The 16,586-nt window shown below is 42.8% G+C and overlaps 1 long non-coding RNA gene and 1 pseudogene across 1 annotated transcript; both read left to right on the top strand.

The window, feature by feature from the left end:
• Positions 1 to 8,448: 8,448 nt before the first annotated feature.
• Gm38574 lies at positions 8,449 to 9,100 on the top strand (annotated as a pseudogene).
• A 2,187-nt stretch (positions 9,101 to 11,287) lies between these two features.
• Positions 11,288 to 12,685, top strand: Gm29688 (predicted gene, 29688). The gene is made up of 2 exons (NR_151744.1): positions 11,288 to 11,438; positions 12,513 to 12,685. It is a non-coding gene; the product is annotated as a predicted gene, 29688 (long non-coding RNA).
• Positions 12,686 to 16,586: the final 3,901 nt, after the last annotated feature.

Raw genomic sequence — 16,586 nt, 5'->3', positions numbered from 1 at the left:
TTCAGTTCCCAGCAACCACATGGTGGCTCACAACCATCTGTAATGGGATCTGATGCCCTCTGCTGGTGTGTCTGAAGACAGCAACAGTGATAGTGTACTCACATACATGAATAAATAAATCTAAAAAAAAAAAAAGTTACCAAGATTCCAAAGGAGAGAAGCAACCAATATTCCTACCCAGCTACGGTGCTAATGAACCATGGTGACCTGCATGGTATGGTAACTCTAAGGGTGTAGAAATGGCATAAAAGGTGCAGTAGTGGCACGCACACCTCGATAGCAACCAACAGCTCTCTAGTTGGACTTAAGACCTCCCCTCAACAAGAGAGAAACTCTACCTGCTGCTGGACACTAGCAAACTACTCAGTGCAAGTGAGTAATGGATCTTGGAGGAGAACCTATGACTACTTTACTAAACCAACACTCTGCCCCCGGCTGACAGGATGACACTCTCACCCATGTTCTTTCACTGTGTGCCTTAATTCCGATCCCTCCTTTTTTCTCTTATGATTTTCATTAAATTATACTAATTTATTAATATATGTAATTATTAAAAAGCATACCCTAATTTATCAATGTGTTTAATTATTTTAAAATATTTATTTATTTTATTATTTTATGTGTATGCGTGCTTTGTGTTTTATGTGCATGTATGTCTGTGCATCTCATGTGTGCCTGGTGCCCTTGGAGGTCAGAAGAGGGTGCCAGATCCCCTGAGAATAGTGTTACAAACAGTTGTGTGTTGCCATCGGGGTGCAGGGAATCAAATCCTGATCCTCTGGAAGAGCAGCTAGTGCTCCTAACACAGCCACCTCTCCAGCCCTCTTTACAAATTTTTGATTTTTCCACACTTCTCTTTTTCTTTTCTTTTCTTTTTTTTAAGATTTATTTATTCTTATACATAAGTACACTGTAGCTTTTTTCAGACACACCAGAAGAGGGCATCAGATCTTATTACAGATGGTTGTGAGCCACCATGCGGTTGCTGGGATTTGGACCCAGGATCTTCGGAAGAGCTTACCTGCTGAGCCATCTCGCCAGCCCCTCTTGTTTGCTGTTGATTTTAGTGCTCTATTTTTCTGGTGCTGAAATTTACTATTGTTACTGTTCCTTGCCACCCTCCTTCTAAGCATCCAGCTCAATACTTTTAGGAGCTACACCCTCTGCTGGTTGGAAAAAAAAAATCTGATCTTACTGAGTTTACAAGTGTAACCTGCTGGGCTGGAGAGATAGCTCAGCAGTTAAGAGCACTGATTGTTCTTCCAGAGGTCCTGAGTTCAATTCCCAGCAACCACATGGTGGCTCACAACCACCTTTAATGGGATCTGATGCCTTCTTCTGGTGTGTCTGAAGACAGTGATAGTATACTCATATATATAAAATAAATAATAGTGATAGTGTACTCATTTATATAAAATAAATAAATAAATCGTTAAAAAAAAAAGTGTAACCTGCAAAAAATCTTGGCAAAGCCACTATGGAGGAGAACAAACTTCATCCAAGCATTGGCTACACACACATATCTCCAATCTGGGAAAGTGATTTTTGTGCCACACCTTATTTACAGCCAGCAGCTGGACAAGAGCAACATCCTAGGAGGATAGGCCGAGGGATCAAGCTGAGTGTGGGTAGCCCAGGCCTGGCTGACTGGCTGGTGTTGCGAGACACAGCTGAGCAGACTTCACAGCTGTCTAGGAAGACCTAGGCTTCCTGCGGTTCTGGGTCCTCTTTCTCTCAGCATGCTGTCTGCCCCATTCCTCAGCATGCTTTATCCGGGTTCGCAGAGTGAGTAGTCCACAGGTACAGGAACGTCAACCCTGGACACCCTGGTAAGGAGCAGTAGAGGGACCCCCAGTGGTACTGCTGTTCCCTTCCTCTGCTGGGTCCCAGCTGTGATCTCTCATGGAGCGGCCACAGCTCAGACTAGTTGGCACTTCTGGCTGCCTGCCCGCTCCTCTTGCCCTGTCAGTCAGCATCATGGAAATCTCTTTTAGTAGATTTTCCTGAGCAAAAACCTTTTGCAGAGACAAACGGAGTGCTTGGCGGGGGAAGAATGAATACAGGAGACAGGGGTAAATTAATATTTAATAACCTTTGTCTATTAACAAAATAACATTTTAAGAAACCTGACAGATAAAGACACTGTGATAAATATGGCTCTAACGCCGCTCGCTATCAGTGGTGCCCCGTACAGGCTCAACTCGGAACTGCTGTCTACAGACCCGTGATTTTGATAGAGATGATTTCAGTATAGACGGTATGAAGCAGAGTTGGAGGTCGCTGAGAAACTCGCTGGGAGCATGGCTGAGGGTCTCAAAGAGACTCAGCACCTTAGCATTAGCCACATAGGCCACTTTTGTAATTCTCAACTTATATCTTTAAGGCTTGACTAAAATTTTCTCGAAAAGGAGCGTGTCGTTGACGAGTCCGGCGACTTCTCGGGCTGCTGGAGACAGGCCACCGCAGGCTTACCTGGTTCGGTCGCCTGCGAAGCCAGTACCACTACGAGACCAAAGCATCGTGGAGCCTCTGCTGCTGCCCCTATTCTTGTTGCTTGCCCTGTGCTGGGAGGAGAGCGGCCACAGCGCTGTGCCCGCGGACTGCAAGCCTGTTGGCTATGCCTGGGTTGACAGTGCCAAGGGCTGAGTGGTGTACAGCAAGCAGCCTAGAGCTCTCTCTCGGAGGTCCTGCCCCTGACACTCTGCCCAACTGCACGATCACCCTGACTCTGAACAACGAGATAATCAAGATGAAGTATGTTCATTTTCTGGACTAAGTCTCTTTGAAAGACTTTCGTGGTCAGTGCTGCTGCCAAAGGCAAGACCGAATTCTGAGATCCGCGCTGATGCCTCAGGCTATGTTGATGTCGATGGTCTGTACCTCAGACTCTTGTTGTTCATGATCCAGCCTGCTATCAGAAACCATGTTGAAGTTTGTGATTCCAGCTGCTGCCGGCTGCTATAACACTGTAAGTACACTGTAGCTATCTTCAGTAACCCCAGAAGAGGGCATCAGATCTCATTACAGTTAGTTGTGAACCACCATGTGATTGCTGGGACTTGAACTCAGGTCCTTTGGAAGAGCAGTCAGTGCTCTTAATCACTGAGCCATATCGCCAGCCCTACTTATTTTTTATGTTTATGAATACACTGTGGCTGTGAGCCTTCATGTGGTTATGGGGAATTGAATTTAGGACCTCTGCTCACTCCGGTCAACCCCGCTCGCTCAGTCCCTGCTCACTTATTTATTACTATATTAAATATAATATAATTATATATTATTATTATTATAAATAAGTACACTGTAGCTGTCTTCAGAGCACCAGAAAAGGGCATCAGACTCCATTGAGATGGTTGTGAGCCACCATGTGGTTGCTGGAATTTGAACTCAGGACCTTTGGAAGAGCAGTCAGTGCTCTTACCCAACTGAGCTATCTTGCCAGCCTGTTAACTTAAAACAACTTCTCCACATGAAAATCAAATGGTCTAGAGCGCACTTCATGTCAGAGCCATGCCTAGGAAGGACAGAGTCCTGTGTATGGGTATGCTTTAAATACGGGACCACATGGCACTAGTGTATACACACACACAGAGAATTAAAATAAAATTGAAAATACATAGTCGTTTGTTCAATATTCATTAAAATATGTTTTTGCTTTTAAAAATTGTTAATTCATATATACTAATTATTGGTCAATCAACTTGCAACTTTTTCTTAATGTTAATAGTAGCTTTTTCACTGTTTTGATGGTCTCGTGTTTTGCAGAAGTGTTATCATACTGTCTGCAGATAAAAATGATATACCTTTTCTATTCTTATGCTATTTATTCAGGGAGAATTAGCTAAAACCTTTAATATAACACTGATAGAATAGGGCCACATGCCAACTTCTAATTCACAAATAGTCACCGGGGTTAAAATGATCACCTTCCTCCATCCTGACCACAGTTCTGTGCTGTGTAGATAAAGATGGTCCCACTCAACAGGTGGAGAAAAACCGGTAGTGTTTCTGCGACCTCTCCTGGCGAAAAGTCTTTGTGCATTTGTCGCCAGGGAATGAAAATGTGCCTAGTAGGCGTGGCACGCCACCTTGTGGAAGGAAGAATACAGTGCCGCTCACCTGCGTCTCCTGCCTTAATTACCTTGGTCATTTCAAAGCTGTCAGCCAGGGTGGAAAAGTATCCGGGAAACAGGAACCCAGCGTTCATGGGAGAACTTTCTAGCGTCTTCTGTCTGTCTTCGTTAGGGTTACTATTGCCGCGACAAAACATCACGACCAAAAGTAAGTTGGAGAATAAAGGGTTTGTTGGGCTTATTCTTCATTGTCGCTGTTCATCATCAAATTCAGGACAGGAACTTAAAACAGAACAGGGACCTGGAAGCGGGAACTGATGCAGAGGCCGTGAGTATTACTGCTTATTGGCTTGCTCCTCATGGCTTGTTCAGCCTGGTTTCTTATAGAACCCAGGACCACCAGTACAGAGATAGTACCACCCACAATGGGCGGGGCCCTTCCCTATCAATAAATAACTAATTGAGAAAATGTCCTAAGGTCCTCGCCGCCTGGTCTTCTGGAAGTATTTTCTCAATTGAAGTTTCCTTCTTACAGATGACTCTAGTTGTGTTGAGATGACATAAAGCTAGCACCACATAGTGCAATGGAACATTGGCCTTCAAATGCCCAGCTAAAAGTTCTCTCTCTAGCTGTGTCATGGTGGAATGAACTCAATATCCGATCCCATATGTGTTATGATCATCTAGTAGGAACTTCCTTGTTTGTGGGGGTGGTTGGGGGCACTAAGAAGAAACGCTTGGCCTGGCACAGTGGTGTGTTCATCTTTAGTCTCTGCATTCCAGGAGGAGAAGGGGGGGGGGGGGGCGCAGAAAGATCTTGGGAATTGAAGGCAGGGCCCTGGTTTGCATAAAGAGTTTCAGGTCAGCCATAGTAAGGCCCTGTCTTCAAAACAGAAACACAAACAGAAACAAACTCCCCCTGTTCCAGAGTGTCCTTTTCAGTAAGGGACACCACAGATGGACTTGTTGTTTCCGATGCAGACATCACAACGGGCACTGGGTACCAATTGTAAGGTCAAACTTCATCACACCAAGAGAACGTTCATGGGAAATTTAGAAACCTAACAACAGGGTACTGTAGACAGACCCAGAGAATATCCCCAGAAGTTAGTTTTATCCCACTATAACTGGAAGCATTAATATAGAAATGTAAAGCCCACAAAACTAATAGCTTTAGATGCAACATTTTGAAAGCCACATTAATATAATTTATAACAATGTAACTAGAAATGAACAAGTTAATAAATTGTCACATTCTGCCTAGAGACATAACTATATACACATACCACATATCTCTCTGTATAAAGACACTAAAATGTTCCCATTGCTGAAGGCACTGCTCCATCTATTATAAGTATAAGGGATTACTACATCACAGATCTGTCAGGGTGCAAACAGACACCAGCCTACTGAAGCCTTTCACTAAAATCAAGGCTATATACCACCACAGAAAGCAGAACTGACTTCAGTCTGGTTGGCCTCATGGTTATCTATACAAGAAATCACTCAATTCCTCTGCACCATGCATGCCTAGATGGTGCCATGTTCCCACCTTGATGATAATGGACTGAACCTCTGAAGCTGTAAACCAGCCCCAATTAAATGTTGTCCTTATAAGAGTTGCCTTGGTCATGGTGTCTGTTCACAACAGTGAAACCCTAACTAAGGGACCTTCTTTACATGTGGCACAGAGCTCAGTATAGTTCTGTGAGATATAGATAGAAAGATAGATAGATGAAAGAAAGAGAGAAGGAGATAGATAGATAGATAGATAGATAGATAGATAGATAGATAGAGATATGTGTGTATGTGTGTTGTTGTTTTTGTTTTTCATCTGAGGATCCAGGGGAACCTAGGTGAGGGTTGGGAAGCAAAAATTACATGCGACATTGGAACATGGAATTTGGGGGAACCTGAATCTGTGTTCCCAGGCCAGTGTCCTTCAAAATGGCTCCAGAGTAAGCCATCTCTTGTTTCCTTTGAGATAACAGTTGTGGTCATTTGCCTTGAAATTTTTTCTGCCCTAGGTGGCGCTCAGGAATTACCCTCTTGAGCCTCATCTGCAATGTGGGGGCTGGTGGGCCTGCTCCAGCGGCTGGAGCTGTGCCTGCTCATAGTCCTGCTCCATCCACCTCTGTTGCCCCATCTGAGGAGAAGAAAGTGGAAGCAAAGAAGGAAGAGTCTGAGGAGTCGGAAGATGACATGGGCTTTGGTCTTTTTGAATAAACTGCTCTGTTGATATGTCCAATAAAGAGCTGAACCTGTAAAACTAAAAAAAAAAAAAAAAATTACAGAATTACCCTCTTTTTATCGGAGGAGTCACCTGAATCACCTGACTGGAATGCAGATACGTGCATTAACCTGTGTGTCCACACTCTACCATTATTTTCTCAGGTGGGCTGTTGGTGAGTTTGATAAGTTGATTAGTTTGTTTTTGGTGTGTGTGTGTGTGTGTGTGTGTGTGTGTGTGTGTGTGTGTGTGTGAATCCCTGCTTGTGTATCTGTCTGTCCATGACCTTCTTTATCTATAAACCCTAGGGAGATATCCCTGAGATTTTGTTTTCTATCTCATGCCCTGGAACTCCTTGAATTGTATTATGACTCCCTTTAACGCACACTGGCTCATTAACTACATGAATACAAATACATAAATAAGTGAGTTGTGTGACATGTAATTCTAGTGTCTCAGACTTGGATGAAAAAAAAAGGGAAGTGAAATGCAGAAGCAGATTGAGATGGGTCATAAATTCAAGGTCATTGTCTATTCAAGGTCATTGTCTATTCAAGGTCATTGTCTATTCAAGGTCATTGTCTATCCATAGCACCTTGACCTTCTGTCAGGGCAGGAGAAGCAATGGTGGGTGGGTGGGTGGGTCCATAAGTCAACAGTTATAATTTATCTGGTATCCAGCAAGCCCTTGCAATTGTCTCCTTTACCCTCCTGGCTTGAGTTACAGAGTATCACTGCCTGGCTCAGGACTTCTTCCAAACTTCTCTGACAAGAAGTTGTAAGACACTCAAAAAATGTTTTTTTGTTTCTTTGTTTTGTTTTTGTTTTTGTTTTTTTCCAGACAGGGTTTCTCTGTGTAGCCCTGGCTGTCCTGGAACTCACTCTGTAGACTAGGCTGGCCTCGAACTCAGAAATCCACCTGCCTCTGCCTCCGGAATGCTGGGATTAAAGGCGTGCGCCACCACCGCCCGGCTCAAAAAACGTTTTTAAAGATTTATTTTATGTATATAAGTACACTGTAACTGTCTTCAGACACAACAGAAGAGGGCATCAGATCTCATTACAGATGGTTGTGAGCCATCATGTGGTTGCTGGGATTTGAACTCAGGACCTCTGGAAGAGCAGTCAGTGCTCTTAATCGCTGAGCCATCTCTCCAGCCCTTAAAATTATTGTTAATGTATTATTTATTACTGATAATCAAATATCCTCATCTCTTTCACTGGTGCCTTCTTACTAGTAAGTGGGACATGGAGGAAAGGGAGAAGGTGAGAGGCCTGAGAGATTCTCTGTGGCTCCCTTTGTAGTCATATAGAATAAATCTTTGTTCTGCTTTTTACCATCCCTACAGTCCCTTTCCTATTTTTTAAAAAATCCTGGATGCAACGTTCATTTTGGTTTTTTACTTATTTATTTATTATGCATTCATTTCTTTGAGAGAGGGATTGTCTATGTAGCCTTGCTAGGTTTTGAGCCAGTAATCTAAAACCTAATTTGTCATTGATGCATACAATGAGCACTCCTGTCACATGTTCACCTTAACATGGGAAGGAGGTTTTAATCAAATGTCTTTCAAGAATGTAATTAGCTGGGTGATGGCAGCAACATATACCTTTAATCCCAGCACTGGAGAGGTAGAGGCAGGTGGATCTCTGAGTTCAAGAACAGCCTGGTCTACAGAGCACCAGGATAACCAGGGCTTTACAGAGAAACCCTGTCTCAAAAATCCAAGGAAGCAAGCAAGCAAACAAACAAACACACCAAAAATACAATTAATATGCAGCTTCAATATCTGCAAATTAAGAATGTCCTAACTGAGCCGGGTGGTGGTGAGTTCAAGGCCAGCCTGGTCTACAAAGTGAGTTCCAGGACAGCCAGGGCTACACAGAGAAACCCTGTCTTGAAAAACAAAGAGAGACAGAGAGAGAGACAGAGAGAGAGAGAGAGAGAGAGAGAGAGGCTCATAACCATCTATAATGAAATGTGGTGCCCTCTTCTGGCTTGCAGGCCTATATGCAGTCAGAACGCTGTATACTCAATAAATAAATAACTAAATTTAAAAAGAGAGAATAAAAATAGCAAATAACAGAGCCATTGCAGTACATTGAGCTCCGTAGAGACAGTGCTGAGGCAAACACGAGCCGGATGGGCACTGGGCGACTCTGTGCCTCGCGGAGGAAAATCAACTAAACATGGGCAAAGAAGATCCTAAGAAGCCGAGAGGCAAAATGTCCTCATATGCATTCTTTGTGCAAACTTGCCGGGAGGAGCACAAGAAGAAGCACCCGGATGCTTCTGTCAACTTCTCCGAGTTCTCCAAGAAGTGCTCAGAGAGGTGGAAGACCATGTCTGCTAAAGAAAAGGGGAAATGTGAAGATCTGGCAAAGGCTGACAAGGCTCGTTATGTAAGAGAAATGAAAACCTACATCCCCCTCCCCAAAGGGGAGACCAAAAAGAAGTTCAAGGACCCCAATGCACCCGAGAGGCCTCCTTCGGCCTTCTTCTTGTTCTGTTCTGAGTACCGCCCCAAAATCAAAGGCGAGCATCCTGGCTTATCCATTGGTGATGTTGCAAAGAAACTAGGAGAGATGTGGACCAACACTGCAGCAGATGACAAGCAGCCCTATGAGAAGAAAGCTGCCAAGCTGAAGGAGAAGTACGAGAAGGATATTGCTGCCTACAGAGCTAAAGGAAAATCTGATACAGCGAAAAAAGGGGGTGGTCAAAGCTGAAAAGAGCAAGAAAAAGAAGGAAGAGGAAGATGATGGGAAGGATGAAGAGGATGAGGAAGAGGAGGAAGACGAAGATGAAGAAGAAGATGATGATGATGAATAAGTTGGTTCTAGCGCAGTTTTTTTCTTGTCTATAAAGCATTTAACCCCCCTGTACACAACTCACTCCTTTTAAAGAAAAAAATTGAAATGTAAGGCTGTGTAAGATTTGTTTTTAAACTGTACAGTGTCTTTTTTTGTATAGTTAACACACTACCGAATGTGTCTTTAGATAGCCCTGTCCTGGTGGTATTTTCAATAGCCACTAACCTTGCCTGGCACAGTCTGGGGGTTGTAAATTGGCATGGAAATTTAAAGCAGGTTCTTGTTGGTGCACAGCACAAATTAGTTATATATGGGGACAGTAGTTTGGTTTTTTTTTTCTTTTGGTTTTATTTTTTTCATCTTCAGTTGTCTCTGATGCAGCTTATACGAAGATAATTGTTGTTCTGTTAACTGAATACCACTCTGTAATTGCAAAAAAAAAAAAAAAATTTGTGGCTGTTTTGTTGACATTCTGAATGCTTCTAAGTAAATACAATTTTTAATTAAAAAATAGCAAATAACAGAAAGCACTCTCTTTAAGTTTGTCTTTTCTTAAGATCTATATGTATCCATATGAGCAGCAGTGATACTTTCAAGACCCCCCCCCCCTTTTTTTAATTACACCAGAGTTGGTTCTTTCCTGGTCTTCCTACTTGGGCTCTCTCCTTATTCCTCTCACTGTATCCGAGGCAGACTCTTTTTTTGTTTGTTTTTTCAAAACAGGGTTTCTCTGTACAGTCTTTTGTTTGTTTGTTTTTGTTTTTGTTTTTGTTTTTGTTTTTGTTTTTCGAGACAGGGTTTCTCTGTGTAGCCCTTGCTGTCCTGGAACTCACTCTGTAGACCCGGCTGGCCTCGAACTCAGAAATCCGCCTGTCTCTGCTTCCCGAGTGCTGGGATTAAAGGTGTGCGATACCACCGCCCGGCTCAGTTAGGACATTCTTAATTTGCAGATATTGAAGCTGCATATTAATTGTATTTTTTTAAAGAATTGTTTATTTATTTTATGTATGAGTACACTGTAGCTGTCTTCAGACACACCAGAAGGGGGCATCAGATCCCATTACAAACGGTTGTGAGCCACCACGGCAATTGATCTGGAAGAGCAGTCCTTGCTCTTTTTTTTTTAATGTTTATTTATTTATTTTTATTTTAGTTCTTAAATTTATTGTTATATGGAAGAACATTGTAGCTGTCTTCAGACACACCAGAAGAGGGTGTCAGATCTCATTATGGGTGGTTGTCAGCCACCACCTGGGACCTTCAGAAGAGCAGTCAGTGCTCTTAACCACTGAGCCATCTCGCCAGCCCCAGTCTTTGCTCTTAACCACCGAGCCATCTCTCCAGCCCCGAGGCAGATTCTAAAGCTGGGTGTGGACCACTTCCAAGTCCATGTCCTCACAACTCCAGAATTCTAAGTGTGGTAATGTTAGGAAGTAAGCACCTTTGAAAGAAGGGAAGGTCAGCAGGACCTAGGGCACTGCTCGAGACAGCAGGGAAAGGAAATAGATGGCAATCAAGTCATTTTAGGAACCCGGGTGTATTATTTCCATAACACAAGTTTCTTTCATGATCAAATGGTCCATGGAAAACATGTTTTTCTAGTCAGGTACAAACTCTGTATGTTTTCTTTCAGAAGACTTTGAGCCAAAAAAAAAAAAAAAAAATCACCCCAAAGATGAAGCCAAATTATCTGTGAACACTTACAGATTAAAAATGCTATGTAAATAAAGTTTAGACAGTGGGAGAGAAGCAAAAGTGAACATAAATAAATTTTGCCATGTTCTGTCGTCTGAAGATAGCTATTGCTCCATTTCTTTTGTAGCACTGGAGAATTCCCGTGCGTACGAAGTAAGAGAGTCTGACTCACGCTCAACTTGGACTTAAGAAGTTGAACTTGGATTGCAGAAGCAAGTACTTTCTATTACAGTGCACATGAACTCTGTGACGATAAATGTTAGCCTTGCCATTTTTATTATTGCTGCCATTATCTGATCATATCAGATAAAATCTCAAATGCTCTATAATAAATATTATAGTTATTTTATGGCTTTTGGGAGGGCCTCAAGTTGTTTGGAGAGTCTAAAAATACTCAGATTGTATCTTTCCGTCCTTGGCAGAACATCTCAGAAAGCCAGAGTTGTGCCAGAAGTCTCCTAAGGGCGAACAGAACGCCAGCAGTTGTGACGGTCTCTTGGGTTTTCAGTCCCACGTGGCAGGGGGAGAACTGTATGAGCGAGTCTCCCGTGTTCAAATCGCAGTCGTGGTTCGGTTGTCGATGTCAGACTGCATTTCAGTGAGCGCAGAATGGCTGAAACCAGCAGGTACATATGTCACTAAGAATGATTGTCGTTGACATCAAGGTGCGTTAGTTATCGCTTTGGGGGTAACTTCTGGCAGCCAGGAAAGTGTAGCCGATCACAGAGCTCTGAGGTGAGACAGGGGTTTGAAGCTAAGCGCTGTCGCTTACTCGATAATTCCTCGGCGATTAGCTTTGTCTTTGGAACTTTTGTTCCACTGTAAAACTGCAGACCTATATTAACTGTTTAATAATTATGATGTTTATAATAACTTGTCAGAGAGGGAGAGAATGTTGTGAGAGGAGAGGGAGACAGAGAAAACATCTGTTCAATCAGAGTCGCAAGTTTCTGTGTTTTTTGCATGACAAAGTGACACCTCTTTGATTAAACTTCTGGAAAAACTACTGCTAAGCTGCCAGACATGAGCTGTTCAAGAGTTTATTTCCTAATTAGAATCAATTTACCAGGTTGAAAGAATTGAAAGTACAATTGCGTTTTGGGCGTGGCACTGGATGACTGAAGGGTAGGAAAGAATGACTTCATTCTCACTAAATTTACATTTATTTCCTTTGGACTTTATGCTATATGCATTAAACACCCATTCAAAACTCTCTAGAAAGTTCAAAAGCTTCACAGAATGGTTTTTCCTTTTTTCTTTTCTTTTCTTTTCTTTTCTCTTCTTTTCTTTTCTTTTCTTTTCTTTTCTTTCTTTCTTTCTTTTTTTTTTTTTTTTTTTTTTTTTTTTTTTTTTTTTTTTTTTTTTGGGTTTTCGAGACAGGGTTTCTCTGTGTAGCCCTGGCTGTCCTGGAACTTACTTTGTAGACCAGGCTGGCCTCGAACTCAGAAATCCGCTTGCCTCTGCCTCCGGAGTGCTGGGATTAAAGGCGTGCGCCACCACGCCCGGCTTAATCCTATTTTTAAATGCTGAGTTTCTAGTCTATGTTTTAAATAAAATTCAAATAGTTTTAAGAGATTGAGCCTGTGATATTCACGAGGTTCCTGCAGCAGCTTGCCACTTCTGTGGCCTCGCCTCAGGCTGGTGGTTTCTTCAGGACTGAACTACAGCTGCTGGTTCATGACTTGTGTCTGTCTGCCTAGAGGAGTGGTCTGCGACGGCTGGATCGTATTTGGAGTTTGCTATGGGACTGAACTACTGCCAATGAAGATTCAGCTGGCCCCCAAAGGACTATTGCTGAACAAGCCCACTACCTCTAGCCGGGTTGTGGCCTAGAGGAGAGGTTGAACCCTTATTAAAAGTAGATTCAAAAAAATGTGTGCCTCCATTTCTGTGCAGGTGCATCTTTCTGTTTTGATTTTGAAACAGGAGTCAGTCCTCTCCTTCCATCATATGGGTCCCTGAGAATCAAACTTACAACATCAGCTTGGCAGCAGGCACCTTTACCCTCTGAGCCATGTTTTCAGTCCCTGGAAACATACTCACACCTAGGCAGCCTAGCAGCCTGTAACTGCAGTGCCCTGGGTGGCATTTGAGTGTGATGCTATTGAAGCATGGTGTATTCCTGATGTGCATTCTGATCCACCAAAGGAAAGTTAGCTTTCAACTAGCACATAACTTATGTATTTATTTTATGCCCCCGGAAAAATTATCGATAAAATTTGCTGGTAAACCAGAAGGTCAATCAGACAGGACTATTCTTTCCCATATTTTATCCATGTGAAAATGTACTGGGCATTGGATTCACTTATTTGTATAACTTTAAACATGATTTTCTTATTTCTAAACTTAATTACAACACTCTCATCATTTATTACGTATGTTCTGAAGTTGGCTCAACTCTTCAGAAATTGGTGATTGTTGTTCTCCATGAAATTAGCTTCTGTTTGGTTTGGTCAGAATCTGTATCTCAGGCTGGCCTTGAATTTGAGCTCACAATCCTGTCAACCTCCTAAAGGTACATTTGTGATCTTCCTACCTTACCACCTGAATGCGGGGCTTATAGGCATATGCCAATATAAAACTAGCTGTTTAAAAAACAGAGATGGGCTGAAGAGGTGGCTCTGAGGCTGCCTGTTAACTCCAGTTCCAGGTGATCCAGAGCCTCCTCTGGCTTCCACAGTCACTTGTATCCATGTACACACATACACATAATTAAAATAAACCTTGGGGCCAGGAGTGGTGGCGCACGCCTTTAATCCCAGCACTCGGGAGGCAGAGGCAGGTGGATTTCTGAGTTTGAGGCTGTGCTAATCTGCCCCTGATGTGGCTCCATTCATTATCCGAGATGAGGCATGAGCTTACTCATTTCTAAAATTTATATATACTTTCTTACTGTACTTAAGTTTTGTCCTGATTCTTGTGAAAGGATAAGAGGGATTTATTTTGAATCAGAAAGTCAGAGTTCTTGTAACAGTGAAGACATGTTTAGCCCCATTGTATAAACGAACTCTTTTGTGCTTTGTAATGCCACTGACTGTTACTGAACAAAGCTCTAAGTATCGGGCTAATACAGCATTTATTCAGAGGATCATTCTAATTAGCTAAGTGAGAAGGAAATGGCAGAAACACAGGAGCGATTATGCCCCTTTGTTCTGCAGAGGGGCTTCATGTCTGTGTTGTTAGGTCTCAAAGAAACTCAGGACAAGTGGCTGACTGAGGTACCTATTTAACCCAGAGCATTGCAAATCCCTGTTACGGGGTCATCCTGTTGGCATTCCCTGTCCCTGTCCCAAGCTTCTCCAGCCCCTGAGCTTTGTTGCCCTTCCCCCAGCTTCTCTTGCCTATATAACACAGCCATGTGGCTATGGCTCCTCAGCTTCTCTTCTGCCCCGTTTCTCTTCTTTTTCTCCTTCCCTCTCCTTCCCTCCCTCCTCTCATTACCCACTTCAGTCTGCTGGCCATGCCTAGTCTGTGCTGCTGCATTCACAATGATATGTAAGCTAGGTGGACAAGGGGCTAGTGCTTTTTTTAAAAAAAGTCCATCTTTCAGTAGGGTAGGACAATACACAAATAGTGTGTGTGTGTGTGTGTGTGTGTGTGCGCGCGCGTGTGCGTGGTCTCCCTATACAACCCAGGTCACCTTTGAACTTGCAGTGATCCTCCTGAGCACTGGGATTATAGGCATGTACCAGCATGTCTGGGATGGCATATAATGCTATTTTTAAAATATGTGTGGATTGAAAGTGGAAAGATATCTCAGTGGTTAAGAGTACTGGCTACTCTTCCAAAAGACAGGGGTTCAAGTCCCAGTACCCACATGGCAGCTCACAACTGTCTGTAACAAGATCTGACACCCTCAGACATGCATGCAGCTAAAACACCAATGCACATGAGAGTAAAAATAAATTAAAAAGAAAATATACGTGGACTGAGTCAATTTATGAAAGGGGAATCCTTTTCTCTATTGTATAGCTTGCTTTTTCATAGATTGCCACTAGATGGCAGTCATGCCTTCCTAAATCAATATGAGGCTTGGGAGCCTTTTGGGAAAACCATTAGCTCAAAGAACTTGAGGTCAAAATGATTAAGATTACTGGTTGAGAATAATGAGTGTGAATTATCAAGCCAGCTGAATGAAAAAGATAAATTAAAAGGAGGACATGACTGCTCCTAAGGGGTTGAGGTGAAGGTTTATCATAGAAATAAGGGAGAAAACAAATTTAGAGGTGTCTGGAAGAGTCCTGAGTATAAGAGGGGAGAAGAAATGGGCGCAGCGGCCAAGAAGGCAAGACGGCGAAAATGCCACGTAACTAGAATGGCTAGGTTATATAGGGGAGAGCAGTGGGGGAAGGGAAACCCAGCTCCTAGGCTGGAGAAGTTTAAGGCTAGGGAATGGGGTATGCCAGCCAGGAGGACTCTGAAACAGGTAGGGACTGAGGGATGCTGGGAGAACCCGCCAGCCAGCAGCAGCTTTGATATATTAATAGGCATCTCAGCCTTTTGTCCCGTGTTTGAGACTTAACGCCAGTTAAGAGAGACCTGTATTGAACCAGTATGGTTCAGAATGGTAAAAAGCAGTTGATATGATTGTACATTTGGGCTTCAGGGTTTTACATCTCTGTCTTAAGATCATACTAAGTTAATAGCAGGGTCTCAGTGGTTGAATTCTGGCACATCTTGGTGAGTATTACATGCTTAGAACATGAGTATTTGCTTGGGCAGTGGTGGCTCATGGCTTTAATCCCAGCACTTGGGAGGCAGAGGCAGGCAGATTTCTGAGCTCGAGGCCAGCCTAGCCTAGTCTACAGAGTGAGTTCCAGGGCTACACGGAGAAACCCTGTCTCAAAAAAACCAAAAACAAACAAACAAAAAAAAACAAAAAAAGACAGCTGCAGTGTACTCATATAAATAATAAATAAATAAATCTTTTTTAAAAAGAAAAATCACATTGGAGGTGTGAAGATGGCTCAGTGGTTAAGGGTCCTGGCTGCCCTTTCAGAGGGCCTGGGTTCAATTCCCAGCACCCACAGGGCAGCTCAGCCATTGTCTGTAACTCCAGCTCTGAAAGTTCTGACACGTTGCCTTCACATAGATACACATGCAGGCAAAACACCAATGCACATAAAATAAGTACACACACACACACACACACACACACACACACACACACGGTTTTAAAAGGAAGTGGCAAGTGGCTTTACCTGCTGAGCCATCTTGCCAGCGCCATGTAGTCATTCTTTAATGGCACTCAGTTAATGGCTAATGGCGAGTGTGAGCTGCATAATTCAGGTTACTTAACTTTTCATTTATTTGTCTCTTTTGATTGGACTGTGAAGGTCATTGAAAGCTAGCTCACAAATATTCACTGAAGGAAGAACACTACAGTCTACTTAATGTTAGCATCTCCTTGAATACATTCACCAGAATGCTCTTCTTGTGGAAAAAGTCTTTATGAAAAATACAGATAAAATAATGTTGAGAAATATTGCTCTCAGGAGGCAGAGGCTGGTGGATCTTTGAGTTTAATGTTAGTCTGCTACATTTTGAGTTCCAAACCAGCTACAGATACAAGTTCCACCCTTTCCCACAAACCAACAAATACAAACAAAAACAACAAAACCAAGACAAACAACACAGGAATGAATGAAAGACAGAAGCTGTCACGCCCAAGTTGCAGGGACCCCAAAGACCCCCAAGGAGCTAATTCTGATGCAAACATACAAAGGTCTTTATTACGAGCTCAAAAGCAAGGACTCTCCTCTCCCAGTTGCAGG

The sequence above is a fragment of the Mus musculus genome, chromosome 8, assembly GCF_000001635.26.
Source record: "Mus musculus strain C57BL/6J chromosome 8, GRCm38.p6 C57BL/6J".
Classification (NCBI taxonomy): Eukaryota; Metazoa; Chordata; class Mammalia; order Rodentia; family Muridae; genus Mus; species Mus musculus.
Note: the sequence above shows the minus strand (reverse complement) of the source record. Positions and strands in the feature narration are given on the sequence as shown.